The following is a 17,463-nucleotide window of genomic DNA, read 5'->3' on the forward strand; positions in this document are numbered from 1 at the left end:
TGACAAAAGATTACTTTAAATAGAGGTATTCAATTCTCTCTTCTGCTCATTCCTTGCCTATGGGTGCAAACAGGGTCATAAGAAAAAGTACACAACATGGATATTCAAGCATCAAGTCTCAGACAATTAACAGGTCCATAAAATGCTTCGGACACAATTGCAAAAAGGGGCTCCGTTGGGGACATGTAGTTAAAGTGGCAGAACACAGTTTTCACCGTATGGGGATTTTTTATAGTTAAGCACCTCAAGGTAACTCACTTCGACGCGGCAAATATAGTAAGGTGCACTAGAGAGGCGGGCATACATGTAGGTGTAATTGTGCACAACAATGCACCTTTCTTTGTTTTCATTTCAAGTCAATTTCGCAGGAGGTAAAAGCAAAAACAAATCCTGGAAGGACTATTTGATTCCGACTACATTTTCTCTCCTTTGTAAAAAAAGGTGGGTCTCCTCACAACGTTTTTTGTTTCATGTCAAGCTTATCTTTTAATTTGAGATTCAAATTAACATAAAGTTGGGGCTGTCTTAGGCCCCATTCCCACTAGGGTTAAATTGTCCGGATCGATTTAGAATTTTAGAATTTTAGAATTTTAGAATTTTAGAATTTTAGAATTTTAGAATTTTAGAATTTTAGAATTTTAGAATTTTAGAATTTTAGAATTTTAGAATTTTAGAATTTTAGAATTTTAGAATTTTAGAATTTTAGAATTTTAGAATTTTAGAATTTTAGAATTTTAGAATTTTAGAATTTTAGAATTTTACCCTACTGCGAAAGAGGCCTTAGAAAGGTACTTCCTGATCTTTCTAGGTGGCAGAGCACCATGGAAAGAAAGCTGCGACACGTGCTGATCTTCCTTCTTATCATCCTGAAGGAGCCAAACATGCCAGAAGCTGACTACAGCTGTGAACCATCACACTGCCTGAAGAAGCCCAACATGCTATACAGCAGATGTGCGCCGTCATCATGCATGTGCAGGGGAAAGGGCCTCACCAGCATCCCTCCAGACCTCCCATCATCCATCGAAAGCTTGGAGTTGGCTAGTAATCATATTGCATCTGTAAACCCGGCTATTAATAGGTATAGGAATTTGTCGTGTTTGCACCTTCATGATAACAAGATAAAAATGATTGATACCGGTACATTCACAACTCTGCCCAAACTACGGTCGCTAATCCTGTCATACAACCAGATAACAATGATTCAGGTTGGTACGTTTCAAAATCTACCCAATCTACAAAAGTTGGACCTGACGGGCAACAACATAACAATTATTAAAGCAAAAACATTTCAAAATCTACCCGAGCTACGATACTTAAAACTGGCAAACAACCAGATAACAACCATTCAGAAAGATTCTTTTCAAAAGCTTCCCACGCTAGAAAGGTTAGATCTGAACCATAACAAGATAACAATGATTAAAGCAGGGGCAATTCAAGATCTACCCGGACTAAAAGAGTTGTACCTGTTTAACAACCAGATAAGAAGGATTCAGCTTGATACATTCCGTAATTTACCCCTACTAGAGAAGTTGCACTTGCACAACAACAAAATACGAAACGTCACATTTGCAAATCTACCACGACTGGCAAAGTTGTCCCTGTCCAACAACAAGTTAGCAACAATTCCGTTTCTAAATCTACCCGGACTAAAAGAGTTGTGCCTGTACAAAAACAAGATAACAAACATTACGACAGGTACATTTGCAAATGTATCCCAATTACAACACTTGACTCTGTTCCGCAATCAGATAGATACCATCCAGTCTAATGCATTTGAAAATCTGCCACAGCTCGAAACTTTGGTCCTCTCGAGTAACCAGTTGTCTGCCATTCTCCCTGCAGCTTTTGGCTTGTTGCCATCTATTCGTACCATAAACCTCGCTCATAACCCTATTTACTGTGACTGTAAGATTGTACCTTTCAAATTTAACATCACGAAAATTCCTTCAAATAAGTTCAAAAATTTAATATGTAAAGGACCCCCAAAACATTACAATAAAAGGCTTACAGATATTGATCCTAAAGATATTTGTAAAGAGCTAACCGTTTTGCCAACAACTGTCCGAACCTCGTCTGCAGTTGGCAACACAGAAAGCAATACTGGCCCATCATCACATCCTGTAGGATTGACGTCTGCCACACAGCCCCATGTTAACCCATTACAAATTGCTAAAAGTTGTTACAATGACACAGTCACCTCTCGCTATCACTGGTTCTTTACACGCGATGCTGACTCAACAGCACACCCTGCAAGCAAAGCAAGCAAACCAAGAGCAACACTAACTCCACCCCCTGCAATCACTCAGACAACCAGAAACTACTCCCACGTTCCCCCCTACCTGTTCTCATTGGCTCAGTCTGTGGTTCAGTAGCTGGCATTGTCCTGATGGGCACCATCGTTCTTACAGTGTGGTACAAGAAGAGGACCAGGAATCCTCCTTTAGGACTGAATCCAAATGTTGTTGGTGGCAACACAAACGCAGTAATTTCTGTGTCGACAAGTAGTCATGACAACCAGTATAAAACAGGGCAGGGCCAGGCTCAGGTTAACATTCAGTCTCTGCAAGCTGCAAATCTCTCTGACATGCTTGCTGCCTTAAAACCAAATGCCATGTTCGCAGGGAACGAAACACTACCAAATAACCCAACAATCAGACATTGTAAAAAGCAGACAGGGCAGGGTCAGTCTCAGACCAACACCACAGCTGCTGTAGTGAGCAGTGGCCATGATCAGACAGGGCAGGGTCAGTCTCGGGCCATTACTGAATCCAACACGAACACCACAGCTACTGTAATGACCAGTGGTGATGATCAGACAGGACAGGGCCAGTCTCAGGCCAATACTGAATCCAACACAAACAACACAGCTACTGTAATGACCAGTGGACATGATCAGACAGGACAGGGCCAGTCTCAGGCCATCACTGAATCCAACACAAACAACACAGCTACTGTAATGACCAGTGGACATGATCAGACAGGGCAGGTTTCAGTCTCAGACCAACTCCACAGCTACATGTACTGTAATGATCAGTGGTCATGATCAGATAGGGCAGGGTCATTCCCAGGTCATCACTGAATCCAACAGAAACACCACAGCTACTGAAATGACCAGTGGTCATGATCACCAGTATGAGGATATTGACAACCTCCGTGTTCAGACAGGACAGGGCCAGTCTCAGGCCATCACTGAATCCAACACAAACAACACAGCTACTGTAATGACCAGTGGACATGATCAGACAGGGCAGGGTCAGTCTCAGGCCATCACCGAATCCAACACAAACACCACAGCTACTGTAATGACCAGTGGTTATGATCAGACAGGGCAGGGTCAGTCTCAGGCCATCACTGAAACCTTGGATGCTAGAAATCTATCTTACGGCACAGGGCCGACTGTCTCTCAGCTTAATTCTCTGTACAAAACCACTACTGTAATGACCAGTGGACATAATCAGACAGGGCAGGGCCAGTCTCAGGCCAATACTGAATGCAGCACAAACAGTATGTAAATGTGAAAACACCACCAAAGGATCCAGCATGTACATAAGTGACCATATGTGTGTTGCCTGTCACTAATTGTCGCAATGAGAAAAGTGATTATTTGTGACACGTGAAGTTGCACTGATGATATTTACGTAACGTACTCTTTGTTTTTGTTACGTAACTGTTTAGCCAAATAAGGGCAATAATTGGCCGGGGGAGTTTAGACACCGTGTAGCTCATTTGCCCGCGCGGACTGACTCTCCTGGCAAGTTATTTCCAATTTTTTACCCGATTTCTATGATTCGTAGCCCTTGTCCTGCTGTGCGCAACATATGTCGCGCGGCACATACAGTACCATCTATATAACACCCTGTATAGGTACGATTTGGGGGTATTTCTCGTGCAACGCATCACACCGCAGCGAAACGCAACGAATGCGGAAGTAACTATGCCACTGCAGGGCACAAAAAATTTGGGGGTCTATGATCTAATTAAGACATGAAATTATTGAAAAATATTGTGTCGGGAATGCTAGCAGGACAAGGGGTAGGAAACGAAGACCTGGTGGAGGCTTTGTGAGTGTGAAGTCTCCACGTGTTGTCACTAAATGTTGCAATAAAAAATGATTGCAGGTGACACGTGAAGTTGCACTAGTACTGATGGCCACAATTTCTGACTTTTACGTAACGTACACTTTGTTTTTTTGTTACGTAACTGATGCGCCAATGACGACTTTTGATTGATTGATTATACACTAAGGCGAAACGGATGACCACTATTACAGACTTTTGACGTCAGAGAGCTGTCAAGCGTAGTGCCGTGTACACGTGTGGTGCCGCCACTAATGTACGCTTATTAAACTGCATTTCTATTAACACCTTCCAATTCATACATCTTGCAAAATGTCGGGCATTTTGATACTCCACTGCACACAGAAAAGAAATCAAACCCAACAATGACATATCAAAAGTAGCATTGGTAGCATAATTTATTATAATTTTTACTGTTTATTATTCTATCATGATCTTGCAATTAGCCCTCGGGCATGGATTTGCAATAAACTTTCAACTAATAACTTGTCAGGGTGGAATATCATTACTATCTCTGCGGCCCCCCTTTGGATGGTTTTGTATTAGAAATGCCTACAGCTCAAGAGTTTTTTTTTGGGGGGGGGGGTGAAAAAAATTCCAGTGCAAAAAAGAAATCCCGATAAAAAAAAGCTTAAAAACACGCCAAAAATAACCCAAAACCCAAACCTCTGCTTGGAGAGTATTGTTATACTACCAAATGCAATGTATCTGTAATCCAGAACGTGATCCTCTCTAACACCAATATTTACCTTCGCCAAGAAGGTTATGTTTTCTGAGGCGTTCGTGTGTGTGTGTGTGTGTGTGTGTGTGTGTGTGTGTGTGTGTGTGTGTGTGTGTGTGTCTGTCCATCTGTCTGTAAACGAAATAACTGAAGAATCCATACATGATAAGTGGTATTCCAAATCCACGTGTACAAATCACGTTTTGGAACGCCACACGTCCTCTAGTTGCAGCGAGATCAAACGACTTCGGGTCCGCCATTAAACCTGCAAACACTGACACGTTACCACCCCTGAAGAGTTATAACGTTTCAGAAGCACGTAGATCAAACAATAACCTGCACAGAAAAACGCCTTTCAAAACGCGGACCTTCATCCTTAAGTCCCGGGCGGTCTATATAAATAATCCCTGATGTTCTCTACTTCCTTTGATATGTTTATCGGCGCTGCGGAAGTCGCTCGTTTACACCCCCATTTCTCGACCTGTCATGCCGTAGTAGATAGGAGATCAGAAAGATGTAGTAGGGCCACACCGGCTTAATTTTATGGATGACATCCTCTGAAGACCCCCAAACTACAACATGTAGTGCGCGCGGGCGAATAAAAAAATCTAGCCAAAAATAAAAATGCTACTAAACCACAGGAATACAAAGCTGGTATTGTGAATTTGCGACGTATACGACAAGCCGGCACATGCTGGCTTTTTGCGGAATTTATGAATCGGCACCGTACGTATGTACTGAGGTCTTGAGTCGTGGAGCTTTGGAGGCCTGGGTGTCATCCTTCAGAGTTACCACCGGCTCCGGCTACCATGGACTACCCAGGCCTAAAGCCAGGCGAGAGCCTCGGAGGACGTGATCTTTTTTTTTTTGAGAACAGGCGAAAATCAATGCTCGCGCGGATGTCATCCTTGAAATTAAGTCGGTGTGGCCTAACTGAAAGTTTAAGCTACAACCGTGGGCTGAGGTCTGCGTCACGTTCCCAAAGCTTAACTCTTACGAGAAAATCAATGCGCGCGCGGATGGCCTAGATAGGAGATCACAAAAATGTCGACGGCATTTGTAGGGAGCCATGTTCAACTTTTACGGCGCCCCCGCGCTCGTGGCGAGGCAGCACAGGACTATAAACTGTGCGATAACGGGGGTAGAAATACCCACGTGCACTTAAAATATATTGAATGTGCAATTTTGCACCTATACATGTAGCATAAGGGGTGCGCGTTGCAGGCAAAGAAGCTTTCAGACTGTTTGCTGATTTTGCCAATTTCGCACGTACCTAAAAAAAGTATTTCGAGTCCTGCCGGATAAGAAGATAGTGCTATTTTTTGTGGAGGAGGAAGATATTCAGTGAGCAAAGAGACTCTTTTTACACAACCAAGTCTTTTATTCAGCCGACGTTTCGGTGACCGTCTGTCACCTTCCTCAGGGCAATGCTGACTGGTTCACATTGTACTGCAGCACAGGTGTCGCTGCTACAGATACATTCCGAAACGTCGGCTGAATTAAAGACTTGGTTGTGTAAAAAGAGTCTCTTTACTCAGTGTCTTACCAACCTGATGAAACTATTCACGGACGGAAGATATTCAGTTTGCACTTTGTGATAGCGCCGTTTACACTTCAGACGGCCGATTGTTCGAGGCGACCGGCCGTCGCTGCAGCAGACCTAGCGGCGTGGAGGATATACGCAAAGTATTGTTGACTTAATCCTCGTTTCCTCAAAACGGAAATCGTTGGGTAACCGATTACGAAGTATTATCAGAAATCATTGATCTTCTATGAATGCACTTCCTTCAGTTAGATACATAAAAGTACGATGTATCTCTTGGGCCATTCAATTGTACTCTCCAGGGAGATATTTAGACAGTGGCTTATTTTTGGTATGTTTAAGCGCGATTTTGTCGAGCTTTCTTTAATGCAATGGTATTTTTTTTAGGTCAGCCCATTCGGTTTGCTAATTTCATACTGTCTTGCAGCCTCCAAAAATTCTGCTTGAAGACTAGTTGAATCAGAATCTCCTTGGTATCCCGAATTTTTATTAGGCCACACCAAGTAAATTTTATGGATGACGTCCTTTGGAGACCCTAAATCTAATGCGAGAGGGCGAAAAAAAAACAAGAAGGGCCCTAAAAAACAAGATGCCTAGATTAGAAATATACTAAGAGACGACAAATGTTAGGACACAAATTGAATGAGGTGACACAGTGTAACAAGCAAGAAGTCTTTTATTCATCATCAAAACAGCAATAAATCAGGATTCAGGTGGAACAGTGGACAGTGAAAAATTTTCTGTTATTGACAGGATGGTCCTGTCAATAGACACTTCCTTCGCGTTACGGGTTTCACGTCAATCTGACGATTTACGGCACTGTTGTGACTCTTTGGTCATAGTTACAGGAAGCGAAATTTCTTGTTTTTTTTTTCTAGGATGAGGCCAAAATCAATGCGCGCGCGGACGTCATCCATAAAATTTACTTGGTGTGGCCTTAGTTTGCTCTATGGCCGGCTACCTTCCCCGGCCATCTACATTCTTTTAGGCCGATTTCTACTATTCATTCAGCCTGCAAAGGAGTCTGGTGGAGACTAAATTTTAATGCCCACAGCGAGTTTGCCACCGTCTAATTAAATGAGCGACCTTACACGAGGTAATCGCCGTTTTCACGATCGCCAATCACTAAGGGACTCATCATTTCTCCTGCTCATCCCCTAATGAAGGGGATCACTTCCGACCTACAGTGGAGATGTAGGTTTCTTTTCTCTTGTGTAATGACTGCTAATGGCTACAGCTACTCTCCAAGCAGAGGTGAGAGGGAGAGAACGTAGGATATTCCGACATGGCTAGCTAAGGGAGGCACATTTGAGAGGGAAATGTGCCTCCCTTAGCTAGCCATGTCGGAATATCCTACGTTCTCTCCCTCTCACCTCTGCTTGGAGTGCCTCCCTTAGCTAGCCATGTCGGAATATCCTACGTTCTCTCCCTCTCACCTCTGCTTGGAGAGTAGCTACAGCGGCAGAGGGTAGCGGAGTAATCTCCAAGCAGATCTATCTGTTGGTGGCTGCAAGACAGTATCAAATTCAAATGTTGGCAACACAATATCATTGGCAGGGAAGTTTGGCTGGAGAGAAAAAAGACACAGGTACAAAATAAAAGTCCGAAAACAAGGCCTAAAATGTCAAACATAAGTCAAATTTTATTCCAACCTTCATCAGGATCAAATGGCCAGTCACTAAGTTCACGTGACCCCACGGCTGTGCTACTGCCTCGGTGCTGGCCAAAGGCTCTTTGTCCCCATCACAAGTATCGGACAATTTCATGTTTTGATGCCTCAAAGGGCACAGACCAGTGGGCGTGTTGTAGTGTGTACGTACAGATTACGTTTTCATTGTCTTGCGCAACTTTTTATGCGGTCTTCAACCTTTCGCTTTGTGACTTTTGTCACGGCCTTTAACCTCACCCTTGCACCTGAAGGCACATCTCACTACCCTGACCTCACAAACAGGAAACCCTTTTCCAAGAGGGTCTGCATGGGGGGTAGTGATTACAAATTACGCAAACTTTTCGCCGCCAATTACGAATTACGTTAAAGCCGCAGAGCTGATTACGACTTTACGCTTTACAGTTAATGTTCTATTACGAATTACGTTGATTTTTTGGGAGGCTGCCTACGGATTACGAAGACTAAAAAGGCCTGTTTATGCCTTACGAAAAAGTACATGCAGGCCCCCTTCCAACTGTTTGTTTCCAACTGCCCACATTTGCGTCGCTAACTGCCTCTCTGACGCCCATCTTCGCTCTAACAGCCCATACATCGTAAGCTCTTCCCCAGACCTCAGCCCACGGAATGTAGCTTAAACTTTCATTTACTCACATCACGTTGCAACGTTCTTTAAGTTAACGTCGCACTTTGACGCTTATCAGATATGACAATAAGAGTCGCCCATCTCCGGCAATTGTGGGAAAGAATAATCCCATTGTACTTGACTTTTACCACCAAGCGGTGGATTTTCTGAGCTGGCGACGCTTGTGTGTTATTTTGGCATTTCCTAAGTGCTCAAGACACACGGGTAGAGTGTGATATTCTACTGAATCCAACTGGTGTTTCCAACTGCCCACGTTTGCGTCCCAAACGACATCTCTGACGGCCATCTTCGCTCCAATAGCCCATACATCGTAAGCTCTTCCGGCGGTTGAAGGGTGCTAACGGGAGCTTCCCGACATCTTTCGTCACATTTCCTGTGTTCAGACTAATCTACAAGCAGATCATACGGTGGCAAGGCAGTATCCATTGGCCAGAAGAGTGTCCATCATTGGGGGCTTGCATGCCCTTTTTCGAAGGCGTAATCAGGCCTTTTTAGTCTTCGTAATCCGTAGGCAGCCTCCCCAAAAATCAACGTAATTCGTAATAGAACATTATTTTTTAACGGCCGTGCAAACTCCTCTGGCTAATGGATAATGTCTTGCCACCGAAAGGGATCAAGTCAAGACGACATTTTGCATTCCCCACAAACGACATTCTGCCGACTATTATGTCCTTAGAGCACTGACGTGGATGCTACGTATCAGCAGCGCTTATCTAATAGTCTGTTTGTAACACCAGGATGTAACAAAACAGCTGCACATGTCGCCACATCTCCGACGGCGTCAGACAGTGTTTTTGCTACATTGTACCGTCGCCTTCCTCAACCTTTTATGGTGGGAAGATCGAGCTCGTGAAACTGCGTAGCGCATCCGCAACGATCATGTCGTAATGGTTTATTTCCAACCCACGTCCTGTAGTGTCAAACTAAATGGCATGTTATTTATCATGTGCGACAATGCTAACACGTGTCTTGGATACTCGTGGTAACATGAAACTCATGAGAGTTAAGCTTTGGGAACGTGACGCACACCTCAGCCCACGGTTGTAGCTTAAACTTTCAGTTAGGCCACACCGACATAATTTTAAGGATGACATCCTCTGAAGACCCCTAAACTAGTGCGCGCGGGCGAATAAAAAATCCAGCCAAAAATAAAAATGCTGCTAAACCACAGGAGCTGGTACTGTGAATTTGCGGCAGTACATAGCGACGTATAAGACAAGCAGACACATGCTGGCTTTTTGCGGAATTTATGAATCGGCGCTGTACGTATGTGCTGAGTTCTTGAGTCGTGGAGCTTCGGTAGCCTGGGTGCCATCCTCCTAAGCTATAGCCTGGGTGCCGTCCGATTTTTTCGGGGTTGCCGTTGCAAATCGGATGGCACCCAGGCTACCGGAGTTACCACCGGTTCCGTACTGTCACTAACTACCATGGACTTACTACCCAGGCCTAGAGCCAGGCCAGAACGTCGGAGGACGTGATATCTCTTGTTTTTGAGAACAGGCAAAAATGATGTCATCCATAAGATTAAGTCGGTGTGGCCTTACTTACGTTGCAACGTTCTTTAGCGTCACACTTTGACGTGTAACAGATACAACAAGAGTCGCCAATCTCCCGCAATTGTGGGAGAGAATAAGCCCATTGCACTTGACGTTTACCACCAAGTCGTGGCTTTTCAGAGCAGGCGGCGGCTGTACGTGTGTTATTTTGGCATTTCCTAAGTGCTCAAGACACACGGGTAGAGTGTGATATTCTACTGACTCCAACACGTGCCTTACGGAAACGTGCAAAGTCCGCGAACGTATTCTGACATCTACCTCAGAGAAGGTTAGACATCCAGGTAATAAGATACACCAACAAAAAAACAGTTACTCAAGCAAACTGGATATGATTTTTGAAACGGTCAGACGTTTCATGTAGCATCCACTACCTGTCGTCAGTGACACCGGCATTGTAAAGTTCTCTGACACTGGCATATTCTGACCTTCTCTGGCATTCTATGGCGCATGGGTCACCTTGAGCCGTGCAATAAAGGTTGGAGAACTCTTTGAAGTAGCCTCCAAATTCTACCCAAACTTTCACACATATACAAAAGAAAACTACTCTCCTCTTAACATCCGAAAACCCACAAATTATAGAACAAGTGGGATCCTTTGTCTTCCTCTGTCTTCAAAAAAGAAGCCAAACCCAGTAGTTTTTACTAGTAGTTTCTTAGTAGTTATCAGTAGTTCTATGTGTACTAATTGTCTGTTTTTATACCATATGTTTCTCCTGTTCCTGCAATTAGCCCTCGGGCACGAAATTGCAATAAAACAATGTTACTAATTCGCTGAGGCACAGAAGAAATGTTCATTTATTGCCCAAGTCGGAGTAGAACCTTCAGGCCAGGGTATATTGAGCTGTTCCAGTCAAAGAAGTACACCACAAGCCAGAGGTGAACGCTGATGGTTATCATTATTCGGACATGAAAGAAACTAAGCAATAACAGTAATGAAAAGGCCTTCATCAGTGGGGAACAAAGAGAGATAGATTGATTGATTGATTATTTGCAAAATCATGCCCGAAGGCCTTTTCCCCGAGTTTTATACGGTCTGTACCCCGTAGGAAAGCCTGGTGGGGGCAGCAACTGTACATGCCGGGCAGGCCTAGCCTTTACCAGGCTTCGGGAGGCGGCTGGTTGAAAAGAGTGTAAATTGGCCAAATAGAGAGATTATAACAATGCCAGTGCAGTTGGTCCGATAGAAAGTACAGTTTGCCGCACCTTGGCCAATTTTCAATTTCCAGCCGCCTCCCGAAGCCTGGTAGAGGCCACGGCGGCCTCCAGAAGCCTGGTAGAGGCTAGGGCGGACTGGCCGCTGTAGGGGCTGAGAAAATTAGAAGCACGTTAGCGAGAGGTATATGTCATCTTTCCGCCTTGTCATTAGGTGAAAATGAACGGCACTAAAAGCCTTCGCGCAGGAAATGTAGTTTGCATTCGAGTCTCTGAATGTTTTCTATGGACACTAATGCAGTAGTGAGTATAATTTATAGGCAGAAAACCAGCACCGCCATTTTCCATTTTCGATTTCGGTTTCCAAAGATCAAAATAGTCCAACTCTCAGCTACCCAGCTGCGACGAAAATTGTATTTCGTCTACATTCATTTTCAGACATTATAAAAAAACAGGTATACAACAGAAATTACTGTATTTTCTTCTTAAACTTAAGATCTTCGGCTTAGTAATTCTTGGAGACGTGCAGTCGACTCAGCTATTGCTTCCAATTTGTGGTGTGCCGATTGAAGTTGTTCCTGGCTGCCCTTACAAAGATGCGAAGTTCTAAAACAAGCTGTCCTGAACTCACCTCAAAATACGATCTAACCTTTAGAAGTTATCCTGCAATGACCTCCAACTGCAACGATTTTCCAGTGCAAGAGATTCCGGTTGTCATGAACAAGACGCAATTTGCCGGAAAACTTTATAATGAAAAGTAAGGAAAGCTTTTCAAGTTCCTTGGAAAGTGGATATGCGGTTCGATTAACCGTCTATCTCAGACATTGATCGCTGCAAGATCGCTTCCTGTAAGAACGTCTCAGATTCAGATTGGCTTTATTGATGTCGCAGTGGAGTACACTGAATTAAGATCAATATTACATAAAGGTACAATATAATGGTTGGCGATATAGGGTTAAAAGGTAGTTCAATAGCACAAATCAATGTATGATTAAAATGTAGTACAATAATCAATAAAAGAGGAGCGTCATATATACAAAGAATTGGTCGTGACAGTAAGAGAAAATTCGCTCATTGACAATGCATTAAAAATAAATTACAGATTAAAAGTCATGCTGGTTCAACAATCGAGTCAGGTAGGGTATTGGTGAGTTTCTGTATCTCTGTGTTTTAGCCTTTGGAAGATCAAGTTTTTGACCATTTCTGGTACTTCTGCCTGTGATACTAGATCTGCGTCTCGGCAACCAATGTTCAAAGACTCAAGAAACAGAGAGACGGTTTTTGCAAGTGTAGCTCTTGAAACGTCGATGAAGGTTAGACATCCAGGCAATACGATACACCAAAAAGTGACTGACGAAAGCTAGTGGATACTAGCTGAAACGTCTGGCCGTTTCCAAAAGCATATCCAGTTGCTCGAGTAACTGCTTTTTTGGTGTAGCTCTTGTAGTTTTATGATTTTCGGTCGTTTCATACATACATGTATATATGGGATTTTGGACCTACACATACTCATTGTCGGCATGAAAGTTGGTAAATTGCATTTTGAGAAGTAAACTATTCTCCAACTCAAACGAATTTGACTCGCTGGAATTTTCGATCGAATCTGTCGGTCTTCATCAACTATAGTTTCCTCAGGGCAATTCTGACCGGTTCACATTGCACTGCAGCACAGGTGTCACTGCTATAGATGCATTCCCAAGCGTACAATATTTACATAGACGTGATTACAGGGAACTGTATGTTCAGTGGAATGTTTCCCTGAGGAAGGTGACAGACGGTCACCGAAACGTCTGCTAAATAAAACACTTGGTTGTGTAAAAAGAGTCTCTTTACTCAGTGACTTACCAACCTGATGAAACTATTCACTGAACCTTCAGTGTCGCCGGGCACTTACCTCTCACACAACTTTACAATTAGTGCTCAAGACAGACAACTTTACATTAAGCACTTTAGACAGACAACTTTACAGTTGGGGACCTAATACTAAGTACTAGTATATTAAATTATACTCTAGTACTTAGTATCAGGTCTATAATCAACAGACGTTCGCCCTATGAGACTATGGATGCCGCCGGTCTTAATGCAATGTGACGTCACCGCTAGAGTGGTGATATCGGCATACAGCAACATGATGGCGCCAAATGTGGAAATGTGCAATATAATACCAGCTCAGAAATGAACAAGAAATAGTCATGCCTTCAAGTACCAGAGTTTAATGTGGGTTCGTGTGGCGTAGCGGCAGAGTGCGCGACTCAGAACCTATAGGTCCCGGGTTCGAGTCCTGACATGCCACCGATCTTGTGCCCTTGGGAAAGACACTTTACACGACTTTCCTCACTTAGCTCAGGTAAAAATGAGTATTGTCCCCCTGTTGCCTCACATGTTATTAACGCTTGAGACAGACTTCAAATGCATTTGAATTTAAGTCCTGAGACCTACACAGAAACGCGACAAGCTTTTAATCACGATACGTATTATTAGTTAGCCTGGTTGCCAGGATCTATCCATCCATCCATCCATCCATCCATCCTTTCATCCATCCATCCATCCATCCATCCACCCATCTACTAGTATCTATAGATCAAGATCATCTACAAAATATCCCAGGAATATTTGTGTTGGCGCTTTGCCGAATAATTTGTAAAACGCAAACTTGAATTTATTCTTCCTCATTACGTTCTGTACAAAGAACGTGCCTCAATGTCATCAACAGTTACCACTTGGCATTTATCAAAAGCGATCCTCGAATGTCATTTCCTGAGAAGGTTTCTAAAGACTAAAGCTAATGACTTGTTTTTTTCCTCGGCTTCCTTCTTTCATGGTGGAACATAAAAGAACGTCCTGCCAATCTTTCTGACACATCCGCGACCGAAACAGCACTCGACTGACATTGACAAGCTGGCAGCGGTTCCCTCAAGTACCGACTAATTGGTCTCCTGTTAGTAAAGTATAGCTTATTACCGCAAGATGATAAAGAAAAAGAACTGTAGAGGTGAGACAATTTTGTACAGGGAGCAAATCTTAGTTTCTCGGAATGCCAAGCAACGAGAATCCTCTTTACAAACGTGGAACAGTGAGACTGGGATACTTTAATTCCTGATTTCTTTACTGTACTGTACTGTACGTTATGTTCGCTGTTTCCACTGTCACTTCTGTACCGTGAACTTATCATTACAGTTAACAAATAATTCCTGGACTTTCCTTTTCCTGCACCTGTCATCACCGTGAATATATAGTTCCGTGAACGTGTCCATTTTTCTCAGACTGAAATTTTGCTACCGTGAACATAAAGTGAATTATAGTACGTTAATCCTCAACAACATCTAGCAGTAGAGCATAGATGAAAGCAAGGAGGTTCTATTCTGTATTAAATTCAATTGTGGCAAAAGTCAGTCATTTTAGCCAAGGAGGTTTCCTGAGGAGGTATTGATTCAACCTCCTTGGTTTAGCTGAGAGCTGGCTGCCACAGGGATGGGATAAATTTGCCTGCATTGCTCATCGTTCTTGATACATGTCACCACTACTTCGAATGAAAGGTTTATTCGTCAAAACACAGAGCAACCATGGGCTGAATTTCGTGTTTCACAACAATGACAGATTAAAAAGTACACTAAAAGTACTTACTTTAATACATTAAACGTAATTAAAAGAAAGTGATTCTGAGGTCTCTGAATTCTTGTTTCCCTTGGGCCATTCAGTTTGAATTGCCAGAATAAGAGGAGCCACCCGATATGTGCATATAGGAAATAAGCAGTATACATGATTATATGAAGACCGCGACGGGGGCCGACATCGTCTACCAGATACCTCTGAGGCTCTGACCCAGTGTTGAAGCCTTGAAAGAAGCCACGTGACAAGTCTCTCTTGGCCAGTCTGCTGAGAGACCAGAGTGACTGGTCGAAAGCTCTAGGTGAGAGAAATTTATTGTGTTGGATCAAAAGTTTAACGTTAACATGTAACTACCAACACAGATGAACTTTCATGGCATGATTACATGAACATGAAATTGTGGGGTCGTGTGGCGTAGCGGCAGAGTGCGCGACTCGGAACCAAGAGGTCCCGGGTTCGAGTCCTGACATGCCACCGATCGTGTGCCCTTGGGAAAGGCACTTGACACGACTTTCCTCACTTAACTCAGGTGAAAATGAGTATTGTCCTGTCATGTATTTGTCCCCTGTGTTGGTGGAGGCATCAATATAAGATGAAAAACTTGAGTGTGCCGTCACCACGTCTGGTGATTACATGTTGGAATAAAAAAAACATGAACTTGGCATTGGGCTGTCACCGTGAGCAGGAGTACGCCCTTGGCCTTAAACAAGATTCAAAGTGATACATCTTCCTTTCACAAGTAGGCTATCGCGACGCGGCTTTCCGTGCTCACCTCTTCAAATGACACGGACGTTGATAACTTGATATGATCAGAAAGCTGACGGCGTACACTGCGTGAATGTTAAAAACCTGTCAGAAGACTTGCCCGTAGCAGGACAGTGATAAGCCAGTTTTGACTGTAATTGATTGAAATCAACACGCAAAAATTCAGGCCATACTACAGCTTAGGGTCAGGGTGGAGTGTTCTGTGGTGTTTGCTTGGGAGCATCATCACTAGATAGCTTTAAACAATATTTAGAGTTAGGTGTTCAAAGGTTACATGTAAGTGTAACACGTCGTCCAGAAGACTTGCCCGGATCAGGTCATTGATAAACCTCCACTTGGGCAGTTTTGACTGTAATTGAAATCAAAACAGCAAAAAATTCAGGCAAAATTGTGGGTCAGGGTCGGGATGAGGGTTGAGTGTTCTTTGATATGATTTGCTTGGGTGCATCATCACTAGATAGCTTTAAACAACATTTAGAGTTCTATGTTCAAAGATTACATGTACATGTAGGTGTAACAAGTCGTTCGAGTACTATGAATGTTAAACCCACCAGAAGATTTGTCCGGAGCTGGCCATTGATAAACCTCCACTTGGACAGTTTTGACTGTAATTGAAATCAACGCAGCATAAATTCAGGCAAAATTGTGGGTCAGGGTCGGGATGGGGGTGGAGTGTTCTGTGGTATGATTTGCTTGAGTGCATCATCACTAGATAGAGTTCTATGTTCAAAGATTACATGTAAGTGTAACAAGTCGTTCGAGTAGTGTGAATGATAAACTCGCCAGAAGACTTGCCCGGAGCGGGCCATTGATAAACCTCCACTTGGACAGTTTTGACTGTAATTGAAAAATCAACACAGCAAAAAATTCAGGCAAAATTGTGGGTCAGGGTCGGGATGGGGGTGGAGTGTTCTGTGGTACGATTTGCTTGGGTGCATCATCACTAGATAGCTTTAAACAACATTTAGAGTTCTATGTTCAAAGATTACATGTAGGTGCAACAAGTCGTTCGGAGTAGTGTGAATGTTAAGCCTTTACCAGAAGACTTGCCCTGAACGGGCCATTGATAAGGTTGGGTGGGCAGTTTTTACTGTAATTGAAATCAACAGAGCAAAAAAATTCAGGCAAAATTGTGGGTCAGGGTCGGGATGAGGGTGAAGTGTTCTTTGATATGATTTACTTTAGGGGATCATCAATAGATAGCTTTAAACACTATTTGGAGTTAGATGTTCAAAGATTACATGTAGGTGTAACAAGTCGTTCGGAGTAGTGTGAATGTAAAGCCTTAACCAGAAGACTTGCCCGGAGCTGGCCATTGATAAGGTTTTACTTGGGCAGTTTATGACATGTAACATGACTGTTATTGAAATCAACACAACAAAAAATCAAATGAAATCAAATCAAACTTATATTAATGCCGCCACCAACACAGGGGACAAAACAGTACTCATTTTCACCTGAGTGAAGTGAGGAAACTCGTGTAAAGTGCCTTTCCCAATAGCACAAAATCGGTGGCATGGCATTGCAGGATTTGAACCCGAGATCTCTTGGTTCCGAGACGAACACTCTGCCGCTACGCCACACGACCACTACAGGGCCTTTGTTGGCCCAGGAAACAGCCTGGCACCCGCCCCAGACTATAGATTATGTATGTAAGGACATCGAAGGAAGCCGATGGTAAATTTAGTAAGTAATTAAGTAATTTAGGTCCCTCTATGTATACTACCAAG

General features: G+C 43.3%; 1 pseudogene; it reads left to right on the forward strand.

The window, feature by feature from the left end:
* The first annotated feature begins 821 nt into the window (after window positions 1-821).
* LOC109462644 overlaps window positions 822-17,463 on the forward strand; it is a 29,231-nt pseudogene continuing 12,589 nt past the window's right edge.

This window comes from Branchiostoma belcheri, unplaced genomic scaffold (assembly GCF_001625305.1).
Source record: "Branchiostoma belcheri isolate BF01 breed outbred unplaced genomic scaffold, Haploidv18h27 scaffold12, whole genome shotgun sequence".
NCBI lineage: Eukaryota > Metazoa > Chordata > Leptocardii > Amphioxiformes > Branchiostomatidae > Branchiostoma > Branchiostoma belcheri.